Here is a 6,531-nt window from a genome sequence, read left to right as displayed (position 1 = left end):
TACTTTTAGAAGAAAGCAATTGCTTGTCCCCCACCCATTGTGTAGTGTTTGATTTTGGTGTTTTATTAGTAGCAGCCTCAAGTATCTGCTATATGTGTACTGGTATTATTAATGGTAGAAGTAAGGATAAAGTGATTATCAAATTGGATTAGATTAGAAAACCATTCCAGTTAGCTCTATAAAAATTCCACATAATTCATTAGTAATTGTGACTTCGCCCATCTGTAAATTATGGGAAAGTGGTCACTGTTGTGAAGGTTAGTTAGCACTATCTCCACTTCATGCTAGGATAAACAGATGAATATATGTACAAGTCCAGCATACAGCTAGGTGACTGTGTGTGTGTTCAGTAGCACTAGCTGATGGTTGTCAGACAGTTTTGATCATCTGCTATCTATGATCTATATGCAGAGAACCTTACAATGGGTGACATGCATTTAGGTTACCTAGAGAGCATATGCAGTGAGGAAATTGATTAAATAAACTATCAAGTTCTGCATTAGAGAATGTTGTGTTTGGTGAAACACAAATGGAGACAAGAGTGAGGGTAATGCCAAGAACAATCTGAATGGCTACTGCTTCCAGGTGGGTGCAAAGCTGAATAGATATGTTTGTACCTATCCAGCTTAAGTCTGGATGGTATGGTATGCTTGTATGAACTAAAATCACTATTCTTCCTCATGCCAAGGGTTTAAGACATCTGTCATGTCTACATAATGTATACCTTGAGAAATTGGGAGTATATTTTGAAGACAAACAAACACAGGCCAGATCATGTTGATGTTTTAAATCTAAGTTGCTTCTTATGTCTGTAAAATTCTATTGAATGATCTGCATTATTTTGTTTTAAATCTTGCTTAGATTTGTCTCATTTTTGGAAATACTGGAAGACTAATATCCATTTCATCATCAGCATAAGGTAAGAGATCAGTATCCTTCAGAACATTATCTGATTGTTAAATGTGTAGAGTTTGAATCTTTCTCCTTTGTCAACATTCGTGACTTTCAGAAGCACTGTCATGTGAGAAAGAGGTATTTTAGGAGGAATTGTAATATCTGTGTGTTGAAAATTCTTTAGTGTTTTTGACTGCATATGTTTTGGAAGGCAATGTGTTTAATATTCGTTTGTGTACTTCCAGGTATGATATATTTTTCTCTGTTCTGTACTTTTCTTACCTTTGTAATTTATTTGTAATTACCTCTGTAATTTCTAAGATCCACAAACTTTGGCATATGCAGGGTGATCATCCTTGAGAGCTGGGGAATTATGGTGTTACAGCAGTGCATTTAGATTGGGTATGGTCCTTAGAACCACATAGGGGGCAGACAGCCACACCTTAACATGCTTTTCGTAGTGTCCATACTTCTGGCATTTAAAGTGGATTTCGAATGCACAGACTACAACAAAGATAGCCAGCTTTAACTGATGTAAGGAGATTTGGGGGTATAAAGGTGAGAATAATGCTCCATGTAATGGTAAGAATGCTATCCTGTTGGGTCAATCTTTTAGTGTTGATGATCCATTGTGCTTTAAGCTGTCTTTTTCTTCCTCAGGAACATTATGGAGGTCCCATTCCAAAATGATCCTTTTAGGTGTTTAAAGTTTTATGCCGAGTTACTAAAATGTGAAGGCCTCCAAAAGTTGTTTGCTTCAAGAGCTGCCTAGAATGGTGGAAAGAGATATGTTTCCTTATGGAGATCTCAACAAAGTTGTTTGACCATTTTAGGAGTACCAGCTATGGCCTTTATGTTCTTCTATACAAGAAACAGTGATAAGCTGTAAGAAATTTCATTGATAATGCATGTAATATCAGGAATGCAAGTAAATCTAGTAAAGAGTCATCTTTTTAAAATCATTTTTGGTTGAGATATCTCATGTTCACATTCTGAGCTCATATGCTCTATAGTCACAGAGATTAAAGGGTCTGTGTTTGCTACTTTTCACTCTGAGTATTGAACTGATATTTAGGTTACTAGGCTTGGCATGTGGAGGCAGGAGCAGTGCCATCAGTGAGCTACTGATAAGATGTCACTGTGTTAATGAGTTAAATTATATGTACAAGAAGAAAGGAGTTTTTTTTTTTCCCCTTTCTTGATCAAACCTACTTTATTTGGATGTGCCAAAAATTAAATAATTATATAAATTAAAAGACTTTTAATAGATGGTGGTGGTTTTGGTCAAAAACTTGCGTATGGCCCATTGCAGAGTTGCCACTGCAATTTTAAGATCAAATGTTGTACACGTGGTTTTCCAAATTTTAAAGAAAATTTAACATACATGCAAGCTCATGAGCAAGTGGGCCTATGTATGTTCAGTGCACTGAGCAATGTGTGTTGTTGTCTTGTGCACTCCAACATTTTGAAATATGCTGAGATGTGAAATATGTCTTCATTATTGGCTGACAATAACATGTAAGTGAGTGAACATCTTGATGTTGGAGTAAGGATAAGATGTCTAAACATGTTATGCTCTGCTGCAGTGCAATCTGTTGTTTCAACCTTGAACAGGCATAATAATAAGGATACTTTTGAATATACCTTATAAAGTAACATTCGATTGTAGGGAGGTCAAAAAAAATCATCTAATTTCATATTTCTATGTACTTCTTGAGCCACTGCTACAGAATTCATATCTCAAAAATATTATTTCTTTTCACTTTTAGGAATCAGTAACTAACATCATAGGAAGTAAGCCTATATTAGAAATGGCAAAATCTTACTAACTGTAAAAGAATGATTGCTTTATAAACAGGAGAGATCATACTAGATAACAATTATATTTGATAGACATTTACACATTGTGTTCCAGATGAATTCAATGTTAAAGATTTGTAGTGGTCACAAATCTATATTAATAATTGTACACATGTGAATATCTCAATTGTACTGTAAGAATATGCTTAATTCATTAAGCAAGAGATGTATATTAATAAAGAAACCAATTAAGGAAGTCTGTAGCAGTTTAATATAACAGTTATCTGCCTTTATTTATTTTTTTGGCTTCAGATACACAGTATTATAGTATAATAAAGATTACTACTGAAAACAAACTATTCTCTGAAGTTATTAATGTATTGCAATTTAATTGGTATGCTGATCTTATATGTCTAACTCTACCATTTCCAATTAATATAGGCAATGGTATATTTTAAACAGGACTAAACTGATTATCTTAACTGATAATAGAAACTTTTCAAATGTAATCAGGATTAAGTGTTTCATAACACTGTCACTTTAAGAGTGAAAAAAAAAAGCAGCAAGATATGTTTTTGTGGCAGATTATACACACTTAAGAAATACTTAAAGTTGCTTTATTGTTTCAGAATTTTATAAAGGAACTCTTCAACAGACCATGTTTTTCATCACATCTGTTTAAAAAATAATATATATATAATGAAAATTATATGAATTAAACTGCCACCACTCAAGGTTACTGGAAAAAAAAGGATACATCTTAGTGCTGAATTTCAATTAAAATGGAATTCAAATGTAATGTCAGACATTTTTAAAGAATAATGATATATTTCATCAAAATTTTTTGGATAGTATGCTTATTTTTCAAAATGTACTGGTTTCTGAATTAACAGCAGTAAGATTATTTAAAAATATTATGTAAAATTTTTCATTCAAGAAAAAAATCTGGATATAAAAATGCTATTTTATTTCAATGTGCAAACCTAGTAATGTCAAAAACATGCTAGAGTGATTCCCAATGACAGACAATGAAAAACAATTATACATAAATATACATATATATAAATATCTATACATATATATATATATATATGCATATGTCTGTGTTTATGTGTGTATATATATATATATTTGGTGTACATATATGTATGCATATAATATACATACATATATACACACACATGAATATTAGTTTATTTTTGTACAAAACTGTTTTTTTTTTTTTTTTTTCTTTTAAATACAGCTAAACACTAAACAGTTTCATAAAATGACATTTACATGTTACCAGTAAAACATGATACCAAATTTTTCGTCTTGCTATCCTTACATATACACATAATGCATAGCTGTGTGGAACACAGCTACATCTACATCATGCTGTCATCATTACAAACATCTCACTGCACACAATTTTTTTTCTTGGCTTTATTCTGATTTAATACTGTAGTTAAACTGAAACTTTTCAAGCTTATAAATACAGAACACAATGCATATTTATTCCTTTAATTTACAGAACATATATATGTTTTGCAATGTCCAGATCTTAACATAAATAGAATATTTCTACTTTTTCTTGTCTCAGAGCAGGAAAAATTAATTAAAAATGGAAATTTGCCTGCGCTAGAAACAAAATTTTCAGGTTAACAATATATATAAATATATATTATTGTTAACATCAATCTAAAGTTCATACAACCATTAAGTCAAGAATAAAATATAAGGAGGGGAAAGGGTATTTGACTTTAAGAAGTATGTTTCATCACCTATTTGTAAAAAAAAAAAAAAAAAAAAAGTGAGACATTTAACCCCTGTAAATTATTTAGCACCTCTAAACAGCAGCTACATCTGTAAGCAAGCTTTTACATATAGAATGGCAGTACAGAACAATGAAATAAACGGTTTTTTTTTTTTTTTTTCCAGACTTTTACACAATTAAAAATACTTTTATTACACATAATCATTTTCATTTTGAAGGCCACATATACCATTCTAATATATTATTAGTAAATACACATTTGTATGGCATTGCAGTTATGGTGTATGTAAGTACAATAGTTTAGTCTGGTATCACAGTGTAACTTTAGTTTTAAACAACAAATATAACAAAACAACTCAGCAATGAGATGAAACAAATATTTTATGAAAAACTTAAATTTGCTATGTCTTTACAAGTACTATGCCAAAACAATTTTCATCTGTTTTACAAACAGGAATTGCACTGTTAGACAATGTATTCATCTGTGAATGCACGTGAGTCTACATACCAATGACTCTAAAGGCAAAAATCAATTATGAAACTGTCTGTCCAGTCTGTCAGCATGTATCATGCATGCGTCCCAAAGAACAATAAAAATTTAAAAGGAACTACCAAAAATTCAGAATATCTTCTACCAACACACTTAGAAGTATTTAACAAAATCGGGTTACTGAAAAACTATTTTGTAAGCAAATTCACAAAAAAAGAATAGACAATAATATTCTCATATTTTTGGCACCCATATATACCTTAATATCTGGTTAGCAATCACAATGTTACCATGTCTAACACTAAAACAAAACACTCAGTTCAAGCAACATTAGCATGCAAGCATGAACAGTTACCAGTGTACAACGGATAGAGGAACATTGAGACACAAGTGCACAAACTATACCAATATCTTCTACAAAGTGACATTTCTAAGGAAAGACAAACAGCTTTAGACTGTTCATTAAATACTGTAGTGCAATGACAAACACTGTTACAACCTCACAACTCAGCTACATTTATTAATGGGACAGAGAGACACATTAAGTTAACATCCTTTATCAATGATATTTTAATAAGTCAGAGAATTCCTGCCTATAAAGACATAAAAGTTTTCTTTTCCTGTAGACTAGATAACCCAAAGTTTTTGTTTTTTTTTTTGTGTTTTTTTTTCAGAGTGTGTTAATATGGGCAAAAATAGGATACTTTATTAATATTTCATATTCTACTTTTGATATATAAATTACGATATATCTCAGTTAAAGCATCCGTGCCTCAATCCTGTAAAATCTAAGGTAAAAAATGCAATCAACTTCACAAATGTTTCCAAGTTGGGTGGATGACAGAGAAGTCAACCCTGAGTGAAAAATTAGGTCAGTTGAGCAGAGGGTTTTCTTCTCTAATAAAATTCTTACCTTTCAAAGTAATTTATTTTGGTCCAGTTTACACATTTAGAGGCACAATTTAAGGTGAGCTGCACAACTCTATCTACACAAGGAGATTGAAAATGCTGCCACATATGCCAGATTCAACAGTAAAAAAATAAAAATAATCATAAAAAAAGGTTAAGGCTTCTTTTTGCACAAAATCTCTCCCATTCTCTAACTGGATACATTACACTTAAGTTAAACATATAAAGCTAATTAGAAATTTTGCATCCAATTTTGATGCTATGTATATAAAAAGACACAAAGGGTCTTAAATTAACAGTCCTGGGAATCCACTGAGAAGTTAGGATGCAATGGAGAATTCTGTAAGAAAAAAAAAATTAAGAGTTAATTAAGAGTTTTAAAAAAATTAAACCTCACCAATTGCCAAATAATTTGATTGTGTGGCTGTTATTTTAAATTTAATTATCACTAACAACCTAACTGGAAAATCAAAAACAATTTTTAATCAATAATGGTGGAGAGGAAGATTCCAGAACATTGCATATTTAATTTTTAATCTTGTAGAGGGAATGTATTGTTGCTCTCTGCCCCCCCCCCCCCCCCCCCAATCCATATATTTAAATATTAAATTGCTATTAAAATTACGAAAGTGCAAATTTTAAGATGCACCCAATATTTCCTTCAATTTCGACTTGCATCACT

At 31.4% G+C, this 6,531-nt stretch overlaps 1 protein-coding gene across 4 annotated transcripts in view; it reads right to left on the bottom strand.

The window, feature by feature from the left end:
* Positions 1-4,631: 4,631 nt before the first annotated feature.
* LOC150087936 (CUGBP Elav-like family member 1) overlaps positions 4,632-6,531 on the bottom strand; it is a 549,389-nt gene continuing 547,489 nt past the window's right edge. For 2 of the 4 annotated variants that reach the window (XM_090369279.1, XM_090369280.1), the window contains exon 19: positions 4,633-6,189. The gene's annotated coding sequence lies outside the window, so the exon portion shown is untranslated. Of the gene's footprint in view, positions 6,190-6,531 lie in introns of all 4 variants that reach the window. The other 2 variants (XM_090369281.1, XM_090369282.1) reach the window with 2 other exon arrangements.

This window comes from Mastigoproctus giganteus, chromosome 3 (genome assembly GCF_048544385.1).
Source record: "Mastigoproctus giganteus isolate SK-2022 chromosome 3, ASM4854438v1, whole genome shotgun sequence".
NCBI lineage: Eukaryota > Metazoa > Arthropoda > Arachnida > Uropygi > Thelyphonidae > Mastigoproctus > Mastigoproctus giganteus.
The sequence above is the reverse complement of the archived record's forward strand: the minus strand, read 5'-3'. Positions and strand labels throughout refer to the sequence as shown.